Genomic DNA, 13,731 nt, shown 5'->3' with positions numbered 1-13,731 from the left:
ACACCTCCTCCAAAAACCCTGCTGCTGGAGGCCTCCCTGCCCAAATCCAGCCTTTCTTACACCCATGACTTGCCTCTCCCCACCCAGAGGGGATACTCCTGGAGGCTGAGGACTGTTCTCATTTATCGTGTACCTCTGCCCAGCCCATAGCACACTGTGGGGCTCAAAGAAGGCACTGCCAACATGCTTGGGGCCCCCCTTGTGCTTTGGGTCAATCTGTGTTTCACTCTAACAATACTGATTTTAAAAAAAAATTAATTTAAAAAGATTTCAAGGGAGCCAACTAGTCCCTGAAAGGCAAGAGAAATGGTAGCAGGTGGAAGACAGTGAAAAAGACCACAGAGATTCAGTCAGTTCATTAAGTGGGAAGTCATTTCTTCCCCACAGTCATAAATGCCCATTTCCAAATCTTAAATCTCATAATTTGTGCAAACTACCCTTAAGTAATGAATACCAACAGGGCATCACCCATGTGCTTTCACAACGGGAGAAATTTCCCACTTCCTTAATCAGAAGCCTATCACCTTTTACACACTTTTTCCTTATGTCACTGGGGTCATCCACTTTGGTTCCTGCAGTTTGGAGTTTAGACTAACTTAAATAAGGCCTAGGCTGAAGTGCCTCTCTGCCCTACCTACAAATGAAGTGTTTGCTAAGCAAATTAACAGTGAATCAAAAAAGACTGTGAAGAACCTTTAAGCAGTTTAAAGGCAAACTATTCTCAAACAAGTTCCCCACTCATTTAGAATAAAACCTTAATTAACTGAAACTCAAGAAACAAGAACTTTCAGTTTATCTGGAATTTTTTTTTTTGTACCAGAAGCAAGCTGCTAAAAGACACACACACACACACTCCTAGGCATCTCTATCTCAGTGATCTCATGCCTCCTCTCTCAAACAATGGTACCCCAATAACCCTTCAAGATGCTCGGCTACCAAAAATTGGATTGTAATCGGTTTGCTATAATTCCAAAGACAGGAAGGAGTATGAATACACTTTAGATGGATTCTCAATCGCAGGTTTGTAACAACAAAGGGTTTCTGGCTAACCAAACAGCACCCCAGTTCATCTCAGTGGGGCAGAAATTACAAAGAGTTCAGCCTTACCATAAATCACACTACAGACAGGTCCCACCCTTGGAGGACACTAAGTATTTTCCTCATCTATACCCCTAAGGAAGGCAGCACAAGGATCATCATCTCCACTTTACAGGTAAGGAAGCTCAGCTCAAGCGGCATGTTCCGAGTCCAAGAAGCAGGGCCACAGCATGGTCTAAACTCAGGCCTTTGGATTCTGCAGATCAAATCTCCTTTCAACGAATCAGTCAACAGGGACTTTGTGCACACAATGAATGGAGGGAGTTCCCATTGTTGTATGTGCCTTTAAGTAATAAAATGTCATTTCTTTAGGTAAGTTTCTTCCTTCCAATTCATTTGAATCCATGAGGTTTTAGTGGAGTTGATACAACGAAGCCTGGATCTTCCACAATCTGCTGCCAGCCAACCTTTCCCCTCTCTTCACAGGCCCTCCTTCCATTCATTCTATTCCAGTCAAACAGGCCTGCTCCCTGCCCACACCCCAGTCTTCCAATTCTCTATTCCCAGATGCTCCCCCAGCTGAATCCCCGGCCATCCCAATCAACACTTCCTCTTCCACGAAGTTCTCCCTGATCTTGGCTCTGCTACATGCTTCCATAAGGGGGCCCTCGAAGCAATGCTCATCCTACTGACTTGTTTTGGTTTTGTCCCTTGGTGAGGACCAGAATTGGGCCTTGTCTCCACCTGCCTCCTCCGTCATCACAGGGCAGCACGCTACGCCCACAGGAGGCACTAATATCTGCACAACGGTTTTTGGTGAAATCCCATCTCTTTCCCAAATGCTGCTCTAACACAATGAAAAACTAAAAAAGTACTAAAGGCCTCAACTTTCAATGCAGTAAAAACTAACACAGTTTTCCTCTCATTGGGACCCTATAATTCTCCACACCTAAAATTTCAATCCATTCAGTCTGATCATGACAAGACGTTACCAGGTCCTTCTGATCAAGCCTGCTGGAGTTAGTCAGTTCCATTAGATGATTGCATTCACCTAGAACATATGCAGGGCTGATATCAACTCTTAGGAACATCCCTAGGGCTCCAAAACTGAAAAAGATAATGTGCGTTCAATAAGTGCCTACTGTGCGCAGGGGGCTGTTGGGCACTCGGGATCCAAAGACGGACATGAATAAGCAGCCTCTTCCCTCAAGGAGCTTCCAGTCTACTGCCCCCCTACCCTTGCCATGCAGATGGAGCACATCTATGATGCCCTAATGAGGGGGCCGCACCAGGGGTGCTCCAGCACCATTTCCCAAGGGAATTGGTACCAGAGCTGAGCCTTGAAAGAAGCTACAATTGTCAGAGGCAGGGATTAGGAAGGAGCAGGTTGGGGGGTGGGGACAGGGTGCAGAGATAGGAACAGGAATGGCCAGTGTAGGTGGATAAGAGAGAATGTGAAGGGGACTAATGTGAACTAATTCAGGAAGCAGACTGTGAAGGTCTTTAAATGGCAAGCTTAAGAGATTATACTTTATCCTAGAGTAAATAGGGAGCCATGGAAGCTGCTGGAGGAGGGGAGTGCATAATCAGACCTGTTTTTCAAAGATGATTTTGATAGTGTATAAGTAGATGAATTGGGGCCTACTATAGACTACAGGTTACCAGGTGCCTGCTCCACGAGTCTTCACCTAGGCCTTGGGGAACGTAAGAGCCAGTATGCTCCATACGGATTCATCTTGGATTAAAGAAGAAAAGAAAGTAGTGTGCCTGTCAATGCAGAAGAACATTCCCATGGATGACTAGGGAGGAGAAAGGAGAGAGATGGGGGACCAACCAGCCCAGGGATGGCCTCCATTAATTGCCTGAATGCCTATTACACACCAGAGGCCTAAGTCTAATGAAATAAGGTTTTACGTTCTAACCATCAATGATAACGATCAATGGCCTGACTAGGAATTTCATGATGGAGCAATTCATCCTTCTTTCAGGCTGAGGGTGTCAAAAAGAACCCCCCAGAAGAGCAGTTCTGCATTTGATGCTCTCGTCCTAGGAACTCCTTTCAATGTAAATCAGGCACCAGCCCAGTTTATAGACTGAACAAGATTGGATTTCAGGGATTGCTCCATCTCCTGCCACCAGATCCCTTCTGGCATCATTGTAAAATGGGGCTCACTGTTGTCACTGTCAGTAGGGTTCAGTTGTTTTCACTCGTATCTGACTCTCCATGACCCCATATGGGGTTTTCTTGGCAAAGATCCTAGAGTGGTTTGCCATTTCCTTCTCCAGCTCATTTTACAGATTAGAAAACTGAGGCAAACAGGGTGAAGTGACTTGCCCAGGGTCACACAGCTAGTAAGTACCTGAGGCTACGTTTGAACTCAGGGAGAGGAGACACCAAGCTCAACACCCTACTCACCATACCACCCCGCTGCCCTGTGATTAACTCCAGTCTCCCTTAATGTGCCCTGGAACTTCTGGATGAGTGAGCAGGAATCCATGTGCCATTTCATTCTCTGGGCCCTGCTGCCAACTAGCCAAAATGAGGCCGTTACACCCGACAAACTGCGGCTCCACTGGGCTGGCTACTTCACCAGGGAAGTCACGTTGGCTGCTTCAACACTGAATCTATCTGATATGAGGACAAACAACTTTCTGAGGACAAGCTGGAAGGAATCTCCCTTGTTCTCTCCTGAAAGGCAGCTCTGACCCCACCCACCAAGAAGGGCTGGCACAGTGATACCAGAACTGGAGAAATGCTTTAAGGTTGGCAAAAGCACTTGATATAAGTCACCTCGATCTGCCCCTCACAACAGCCCCGGGAGGAAGCAGTCATCATCCTATTGTGTAAAGCGGAAACATGACACTGCCAGCGGGCAAGGGACATGCCCAGGGTCCCACGGCTGAGGCAGGGTTCTGCTCTGCTCTTTCTAGCTCCCAGGTACACCCCCAGCAGCCTCAGTTTCCTACGACCTGAGCCACGTCCAGAGTACCGCTAGCCTAACCTCACAAAGGCCCAACTTCTGATGACTCGCTATCCTTTTCCTTTTCTTCCTACAAGATGTGTTACCCAATCACACTATTTTCATCTGCTACAGCCCAGGAAGATGTTTCAGATTAACCCTTTCCCACAGATCCTTTGTCTTACCCACACACCACCTGTGTCTGAACGTAACTCAACACTAAGAGGCTGGTCCAAAATATTCTGTGCAAATGAAAGTGGCAGCGACTATACCATATCAAGGAAATCATATGATGTGCAAAAGAAACATTAAATGAGTACCTAACAATTGTAATACATCTCCGCCAACAACTCAGCAATCAGTAATTATTATAACATTTATTTATTATGTATAGTTGTGATAATAACTAGTACTTCGCAAAGTAAAAAGAATAGCATAAGAAGTACCAGGCAAAAATCAAATGAGAAGACGCTTTAAGGCCACAGTATCTGAACACGGGAAACTGAATAAACCAGATTAATGACAAAGAAGTGAACTTACTTAGCAAGGCGGAAGAAGCGTGTGAAGGACAGAACCAAAAAGGCAAGAAAGAGGTTTTTTCAAACACAGAGAATTCACCAAAATTTGCCAATCATCATAAACTTAGTATCATTTCAGACTAAACTGTAATAATATGTGATGATAACATGAGAAAAAAGGCTGTGCAGATACAAAGACAAGTGAATAATACTGGGGAGATTTTAAGAATGTAACTAACAATACCAAGACAACTCGCTGTGATCCAATCTGTGACAACGAACAGGCCTATTAATAAGAGGGAAGAGCAACCAGTGTCCCCAAGGAATCCATTTCTCTTCTGGACCTGATGCAGGGCAAAGCAAATAAAATCCAGAAACAATATACATAACACCAATGTAAATGGAAAGAACTCAGTGCTATTTAGTTATAGCCCAACTGATTACTCCTTCCACCCTCCCTCCCCTCACAGGAGACCTGGAGGACCTGACTGGGCACCACCCCACAGCCGGTCAGACACGAGCGATGGCGGAAGTTCTGCTGAGCTGATCTGTTTTTCTCCTTCTCTCCCTCTTTATTTTATTTTGTTTTTTTTACAAGACATGGCCTGCTGAGAAGGGGGAGGAGGTATATATTCAGAAATGAAACTGATGTTAAAAAAAAAGATATGAGCCAAAATGAAAGAAAAAAAATGAGGGAAAGTAAAAAAGAGTTGGGGGCAGCTAGTGGCACAGTAGATAGAGTGCCAGGCCTGGGGTCAGGAAGACTCATCTTCCTGAGTTCAAATAGCTATATGACCCTGGGCAAGTCACTTCACCCTGTTTGCCTCAGTTTCCTCATCTGTAAAATGAGCCAGAGAAGGAAATGGCAAACCCCTCCAGTATCTCTGCCAAGAAAACCCCAAGTGGGGTCATGAAGAGCTGGACACTGCTAAAGAGACAACTGAACAACCAGAAAAAGAGTTAAGACCAGAAACCAACAAGATAGAAAATCTAGAAAAAAAATTATAAAGCTGAGCTGAATTTAAAAAGCCTATAAAAACGGACCCATACTCAGAAAATTCAATCTCAAAAGGAAAACCACCAAAATGATCATGTTTAAAGCTCCGAGATCTTCATTCTGCTCCCCTGGTCACAAGGTTACCTGGCCAGAGGACAGGAAAGTAGTCCTGTGTATAAAAGTTGAGCAGGGATCTCAAAGATGCAAACAAAGTACTGAAGGAGGAATCAAAGAGTCTTCTCTGCTCCCAGGCTTTAGGCAAGTCACTTAGCTTTCCTCATCTGTCTACACTGAGGGTTTGCCCAGATCAAGTCAAAGGGGCCTCCGAGCTCGAATATCCTTTGAATGTGTCTGCTGCCTTGGTGAATGTTGTTAAACTTAAGAAACAACAGTTACCCCAATCAGTGTTAACATTTTGAGCACCGAGCTGAAAGAATGAGAATCACTTTGTCTCAAATCGTAAACTTCTTCCTGGCTTTAAGGATGAAATCCTGTCACTTTGGGAAGATGATTATTAATGGAAAGATCAGAGTTCTGTCATCCATCACTGAACTAGCAAGCTCTCCATTCCCTCGGCAACTCCACTGTGCTGACCATGACTATCAGAGCTATCTATAGCTCAGTACCCACTAGTGAAAACTGAATCCTGTGAAGTAGTCACATGTATACAAATTCAAAGTTGTAATTCTATGGTCATTGGTTCCAGCCCAAAGAAATCAAGGGGTGCAAATCTGAAGAAAGTTACCACTTCAGGGGATTCAGGCCCTGGCCTAGAGGGTGAGTGGCTTTGAGAACTACTCAAGTCAGAGGTCCTGAGTTTGAGTCCTAACTCCAGAAGTGACAAGCTGTGTGACCCTGGGCAAGTCACTGGATCAGAGTGCTTCTTCAATACCAAGGTTCAGCTTTTTAACAATACTCTTCCAGTGGTGCTATATGGCTCCAAAGACCCAAAGGTCTCTCAAAGGCCACTCCATGGGCAATGGAAGAGACACTTGGTAAGTGGGCACATGACCAACTAGGAAGCATGCTACAAAAGTGTACTAAAGAAGAGAATGATGGAGTGGAAGTGGGCCAAGGCGAGGAACTTGAGATGGATGGGATTGTGGGGCCCACTGAAGGCGGCCCCAGAATGGGAGCACACCCCCCCCCAGGACAGGAATCACACAGGATGAAAAACGCATGGCGGGGGCAGAACTGGCACTCACATCAGTGAGCTCAAAGAACCTGTCAGAGGGCTGAGGGCTGTGCCAGAGACACATTCACCTCCCTCAAGGGTTTACAGTCCAGTGAGGGAGACAAAGCAAACAGAAGAAGGGCTCTAAGAGAGGCAGGAAGACAATACTGAGGGTTCCAAGGAGGGAAATGACAGGATGAAGCAATAAAGGGGGACTGGAAAAAAGAGAAGAAACGATGATGTTCCTTCTCTCCCCCTTCTCATTCAAAACTAGGGGTTTGGCCACCCCCATCACTGCTGCACAGCGCTCTGTGTCTGGCCTCACTCCCCAGCAGCTGCCTGGATAGTTCACAATACATCTCAGGGCTTCTGTGTACAGAACAGAACAAGCCACCCCGCCACTGCTGAGCCACCCAGGTGCACCACCCCAATTCTGCACTCTTCCTTCCCCAACACCAGGTGCCACATCCTTCCAAGTCTACCCCCCAAATGACAAGCAACTCACAGGCTTCCCTGAGGATATTAGCTTTCCAACACGCTGGGCACACACACGACGAAAGATGTATGGGAGGGGAAGAACAAGAAGAAATGAAGAGGGCGTGACCGATGCCTACTGCTGGGATGAGATGTAGGAATCAAGGAGAAACATGGACCCAGCAAAGGGTTCCTGCCTATCTCACCTTCCCACCTCCAAAGATGGCGCCTGCTGGATTTGGTGCCAAGGATGGACTGTAAGCAAAGTGCAGAATGGCCAAAGGAATCGAGAAGGAAAGGATACTGGGGGCAGCCATGTCAGTGAGCATTTCCTAGGGGCCTGGCCTTGTGCTAAGCACGGGACAGTTAGGGAAGCTCAAGGGGCGGGGGAGATGAGGTGAACTGCATGGAGGCATTAGCCACGTGAAGAAACAAGAGTGGAGGGGACCCAAAGCTGACGGGAGAAGAGTGAAAAAGTGAGTGAAAAAGAGTGAAAAAATAAGGATGAAGAGATTAATTCGGGCATTTTAAAAAAGACCTGTGCTAGGAAAAGTCTCAACTATTTCTTCTAAATTTAATGATCAAAGTAAACCCGGAGTCCTTATATGTTAGCACAAGAAGGACCAAAATTTAAGATCTCAAAGGACCAAGCTATGACAATTGACAGAAGGCATTTTTTTTATCCACAAGGCAAAGTAAATAGAAGGATGAAAGTCAAATAAAAACTTTTACTTCAGATATCTTTGCATCAATTGATAGACCTTGTCCTTCTAGCATTCATTTATATAGAGAACCAAAAAAGCCAAAATGAATGATTTTCACCACCTGACTTGTTATGTTTCAGAAAGTGAGAGATTGTGTGTGAGTGAGTGAGAAAGAGAGACAGAGGGAGAGGGGGGGAGGGAGAGACGAGAGGGGAGAGGTAGAGAGAGAGAGAGAAAGAGAGGGAGGGAGAAAGAGACAGAGACAGAAACAGAGAGACAGAGGGAGAGAGGGGGGCAGAGAGACAGAGAAAGCAAGGAAGGATCTGAACCACTGTCATCTGGTAGAATTCATGGAATTCACCTGAGAAACAAAGGGAAGAGTTTAGGTTTAGACCAAGATTCCAAAAAAAATGAGTGATTTTGTCCAGCAAGCAAGGGACTAGTCAGCACCTCCCAGCAGGAGCAATCCAGGGGTGGGGTGTCTTGGAGACTGCAGTGGTGACTGTGGACATGACCACATGAATAGTGGCCACACTTGGACTGGCCCTACAGTGGGCATGGACACATGGGCAGCGGCCACACAAACCTGTCCTATGGTGGACACACGGTCAGCAGCCACACTTGGACCAGTCCTATGGATGCAGGCCACCACCACGCCCACCCCCCAGGGCCTGGGGGCAGCAGAAAGGCAGGTGTGCCAGGGCAGAGACTCCTGGAAAGGATGCAGGGGGCACGTCCAGGTCCTGGGTCACTCCCTCCCTCACGGGGCTGGAATCACCCAGGGAAGGGCCGCTGCCCTGTCCATCCACCAAAGGGAAACCAGGGGCGGCTAAGGGAGACCTGGGACGTCAGCTGGTGACCCCCACACTCGACAGGTGAGGACACTGAGGCCCAGGGAGGGGGGAAAGGTCCTGCCCGAGGTCAGGGGGCAGTCTGAGACAGGGCGGGGGTGCAGGTCCTTGGCCTCCGAAGCTTGGGGACATCAAGAGAAGCGTCAAGCCAGTAAGAGGCAAACACCTGGCGGCGGATTAAAGAACCCCCACATACACACACCCCGAAAGCAACGGGCAGCCTAGGAGTAGACACGGGGAAACTGAGGCACAGGGGGCTCCGAAGGTCCACCTGGGGCAGAGTGGGGAAACTGAGGCAGGGGCGTTTCCAGCCAGAAGCAGGAGCTGCGGGAATCGGCCCAGGGTCCAAGCCCATTTGACAGGAGGGGACACTGAGGCCCGGTGAGGGGCGGCCCCGCTCCCCGCCCCGCCCCCAGCCTCAATGTGCCAGTCTGCGCAATGGGCACGCCGCCGCCCCGCCCCCCGCCCCCGCCCTACCTCATTGGGCTGGCGCCGGGCCGTGTCCCGGAGGGCCGGCGGACGCTCGGGCCGGGGCCCGGCACGAGCAGGCGGACGTGACGCGGCCTCTGCCTCCGCCGCGGGCGGCCCCAGGACCCGAGCTCGGTCTCAGGCAGCGCCCGGAGCCGGCTTCTCCGCGAGCCGCCGAACGACGTCAGTGCGCAGTGACGTCATCCGTTCGTAGTGACGTCAGCACGACTCCTGCCTCCTCGGGGAGGCGGAGGCGGGGGCGATGCCGCCGTGGGGCGGAGCCAACCTGGACCGCAGCCAAGCGAGTGGCTGCTTCCACAATCGGTCAGTCGCCGAAGTGACCAATGAGAGAAGCCAGAATAAGTGATGTGGGCGGGACGACCGGGGCTGCCCGAACCACCTGGGAGCCGACAGGGGGCAGTGCGGAGCTGACTGGGCAGGTGCGTGGGGCACTGGGTGGAAGCCCCTGGGGTCCCCACGGCTCTCCTTGGCACGGGTTCGAAGCCCAGCAGTGCACCTTTGGACAAGTCGCTCGACCTCCGAGCCTCAATGTCCGCACTTGTAAAGTAGCATGGCGGGGACCAGATGCCTTCTTTACAGTCTTTTAACCCCGACGCTCATCCTTCAGAATGGCTCGAGTTCAAATGCTGCTGTGACTGTAGGCAAGTCACCTAAACTGCTCTCAGCCTCAGTTTGCTTATCTGTTAAAGGCTGGGGGAAGTAGCTGGGGAGATGCACGCACTGGTGGAAGGTGAGCCCCATTCTCTGAACGCAGTGAGAGGGGAGCCCCCAACCAAGGCGCTGAGAGAGGGAAGGCGACCCGAGCAGCTTTTGCGCAGGGTGGGATCGGGAAGCATCCAGGGAGGAGGAGGACGGTCCGGAGGTGCCGGAAGCCCGGTTAAAGGGAGATTCCAGGATGTTGCAGTGTACCTGTTGGGCAGGGTTTTGAGACTGCTGCAGAGCTGGAGGAGGCAGATGCTGAGATCGATCCAAAGCCGACATTTGGCGAGACTGGCGGACAAGGGTCGAGGGCTCCCGGAGCGGAGGACCGCGGAGAGTGGAAATGATTAACCACTGGGTTGGGACTCCCGCGGGAAGAGAGCAAAGTAACAACAGCCTGGAGAGTCCCTCTGCGAGTGCAGAAAACAGGCTTAGGAGGGCAGGGGCGCAGGCAGAGGCGGAAGGATGGTCAAAAAGGAGATGGCAAAGTTCAGCAAGCAGAAGCCTCGTGGGTCGTGGTAAGATCTAGTGTGTGCCTGAGGCTAGGCGAAGGAGGGTGAGGAATTGGGAGCTGGAGGACGCATCTTTGTCAATTTAAGAACGAGAGTCAGAGAGAGGAAGGTAATGCGTCAGATGCTGGACGCCTTGGGAAAGGAGGAAGATGGCCTGGGAGTTGGTACACTGCAGCCTCCATAAATCAGGGGGGCAGGAAAGTTTGAGTAGACTTCAAAGAAGAAAAGCCAGCCTAGTGATGGTAAATGGAGAACCTGGAAATAACAGTAAACCCCAAATGGGGTCACGAAGAGTCGGAGGCGCCTGGAAAATCACTCAACAACAACAAATGGGAATACCAAAGCACCCCCCTCAGAGGGCTGTTGTGGGGATCAAACGAGTACATCACTTTGCAAACCTTAAAGCACCACGTTATTAGTGTTTTCTATATGTGCTGTATCTACTTCAAGATGTCCGTGTTGTCTTCTTAGAAAGTAAGATCCTGGAGACCAAGCCCGGTTCACACTTGTCTTTCTAATCTGTTCCCAGGAGAGAGTTGATGCATAGGACGCATCCACGGTCTAACACTTCATGATGCTAGTTCATTATCTTTGGCACCCCAGTGCCTGCCGTTAAGAGGAAATGAAACATGCCTTTCCCTGAATGTTACATTCTTTGGGTGGTATGACAAGGGTATAAATAAGTATATACAAAGTAACTCCGAGGTAACTGATTAAGAACTTCCGGTGAGCACGATACTAAGTAAACACCAGGGATTCAAAGACGGGGGAAAAAAGTCCTTGGCTTTAAGGAGTTCACATTCCATTGGAACGGCTGGTAAACAGGCACTCTCTGCCAGGCTCGGAATTTTCTAAGCAAGCATTTATTGAGTCCGATGTAATTTCATCCCGGGCCATCACCACTTGGCCCAGCTGCTGTGCTGCCGCTGGACTTGTGATGACCCTGGAAGAGACAGTGAGGCTGATGACTTTGTGCAGCTCTGCCTCGCTTCAATCCCATTCATGCCTGAGTCAAGACATCACCCAGTGATGTCATTGGTCCTCTTCGAAAACCAAAGACAAACAACAACAATTGAGTGTATTGAGCAAGATGAGTAGGACCAAGTGCTAATGGGAGCTGCAGAGATCATGATTAAGGACATCTGTTTCTTTTGCATCTTAAGGTTTACAAAGCAGTTTCTAACCCCAACTGGTGAGACAGTGCAAATGCTCAGAGGAGAATACTGAGGCTCTGGGAGATTCATTGATTTGCCCATGGTCCCACAGGGGCCTGAGCCCAGACCCAGGCTTCTTCCACATGTGTACCAAGCTTCTCTAGGATGAATGCCAGGTGCCCTGACCTTAAGGAGCTTCTGATCCAGGTGCAGGGGAAAGATGCATATGTAATAAATAGAATGAAGAGGGAACAGCCAAAATAAGCACAGATGAATTCAACTGAGCTGAATTCTGGCATCCTTCTGTTTTTCCCTTTGTTCACCATCAAACAGTGCTTCTTAGCAGCTTTAACTATAAAGAGAAAATAGGCTTCTAGCATTTGGTCCTAGCATTGACCCAGCACAACTAGCCTACCATGTGCATTAGTGAGAATTGCCTGTGTAACGTGAGGAAACTCAAGTTTTGTGATCCTAGTTATTTAGGGTAAATGAAAATGAAAGAAGGCACTAAGCCCATGGAAGTCAGGGGAAAGCATGTGTGCTTGTGGACAAACCCTGGAGGAGACCCAGGTTCTGAGACCAGTCTGAAGGAGGGAAGTTTAAGATAATTCCCAGGTGAGCCTGGAGAAGCTGGATCACCCTTTCTAAAGAGTGGGAAATAAAAGTTATGGAGAAAAACAACAGTAATGAATTGTCATGGCCAGAACCCCTAGAAGATGAGCAGTATGTATGTAATGGAAAGATCCCTGGGCTTGGGGCTAGGAGAAGCCTCATTGAAATCCCTCATCTGACACTTGCTAGTTCCATCACAGTCAAGTCCCTTCCTCTCTCTAAGGCTCAGGTTCTTTATATGTAAAATATAGTGCTATCTAGAATAGTAATTGCTGACACTTATAGAGTATCTAAAAGGTCATAGTACTTTCTCATTTTTTGTGTGTACTGCATTTCTACAAGCATAGTGCTATCATTGGACCCACTTTACACATGAAGAAACTGAGAGTAAAAGAAGTGACTTACCCAGGGTCAAACAGCTAATAAATGTCTGAAAGCAGGATTTGAGCCCGGTATTTCCTGACTCCAAGCCCAGCATGATATCTACAATTCCATGCTACCTCTCCTACACATAGAAATATCAGTTATTATCATTACCTTGTATCTGCTAACACCTTCCCCTTTGAGATTATCTTCTCTCTGTGTGTGTCTCTCTCTGTCTCTGTCTCTATCTCTGAGAGATGTACATATAGATTATATGTATGTGTGTATATCTTGTACAGAGAAGTTATTTGTGTGTTGTTTCCCTCACTGCGTGAGTTCCTTAAAGGCATGGAGTGTTTTTGCCTTTGTATCCCCATCCTTAACACAATGCCTGGCACATAGTAGGTGCCTAGTAAATGTCGGTTGACTTGACTTCTATGTGTATTTTGTGCTACATAAACGCTTGTTCATTGACTCACAAATATCACACATATCCTCACAGTAACTCAATAAGGTGGGTAGAACATCTTTATTATTCCCATTTTCAAGATGAGAAAAGTCATGGCTGAGATATTAAGTGGCTTGAGCAATGTTGCCCAGGTCTTTGGTTCAAGGAGGCAAGGGGGCAAACTATACCCTGGGTCATTGAAAACCCAGAGCTAAGGACAGCCACTCATGTGGCCAAGCCAAGTTAGACCATTAGTGACTGTGTTCATCTCCGTCCTGTTCTTACCAATGTGGGATATTCGGTTGCACTTTGGGGAAGCTATTTAGCTCATTGTGGTCTTACGTGTAATATAAGACGAGCACTCCACTGAGGATCCCAGTCACTGCCCCAGTGAGTGAGTCAGGATAACCAGTAAGGAATCAGCTATCTCCCATTGTGACTCATTGCACATGAGACTGAGCTGGTGACCCAGGTCACCGAGCCATTGCATTGGACTTAAATGTGGAGCCATGTTAACCATGTTGAATGCAACCACTGATCCCTTATGTTATGCCACAGTCTTGTACCAGGCTGCCTAGGAGCCATGCAGGGGTCATTGGTTTACTTTTCCCAGATGTGCTTATAGAGATCTGCACATGTTGCTTATGTTGGCAAGAGGCCTCTCCCCCCTGGGCGAGATGCTACCGTTGTAAATGACTTTCAAAGAAAGAGACAGCCAGGTATATTTTGGATGTTTGA

The 13,731-nt window shown here is 48.2% G+C and overlaps 1 protein-coding gene across 1 annotated transcript in view; it reads right to left on the bottom strand.

Annotated features, from left to right (window-relative positions):
• Positions 1-9,417, bottom strand: part of STARD3NL (STARD3 N-terminal like) — a 55,330-nt gene extending 45,913 nt beyond the window's left edge. The window contains exon 1 of the mRNA XM_036737540.1: positions 9,194-9,417. The gene's annotated coding sequence lies outside the window, so the exon portion shown is untranslated. The remainder of the gene's footprint in view (positions 1-9,193) is intronic.
• Positions 9,418-13,731: the final 4,314 nt, after the last annotated feature.

Source organism: Trichosurus vulpecula, chromosome 9 (genome assembly GCF_011100635.1).
Source record: "Trichosurus vulpecula isolate mTriVul1 chromosome 9, mTriVul1.pri, whole genome shotgun sequence".
NCBI classification, from domain to species: Eukaryota; Metazoa; Chordata; class Mammalia; order Diprotodontia; family Phalangeridae; genus Trichosurus; species Trichosurus vulpecula.
Note: the sequence above shows the minus strand (reverse complement) of the source record. Positions and strands in the feature narration are given on the sequence as shown.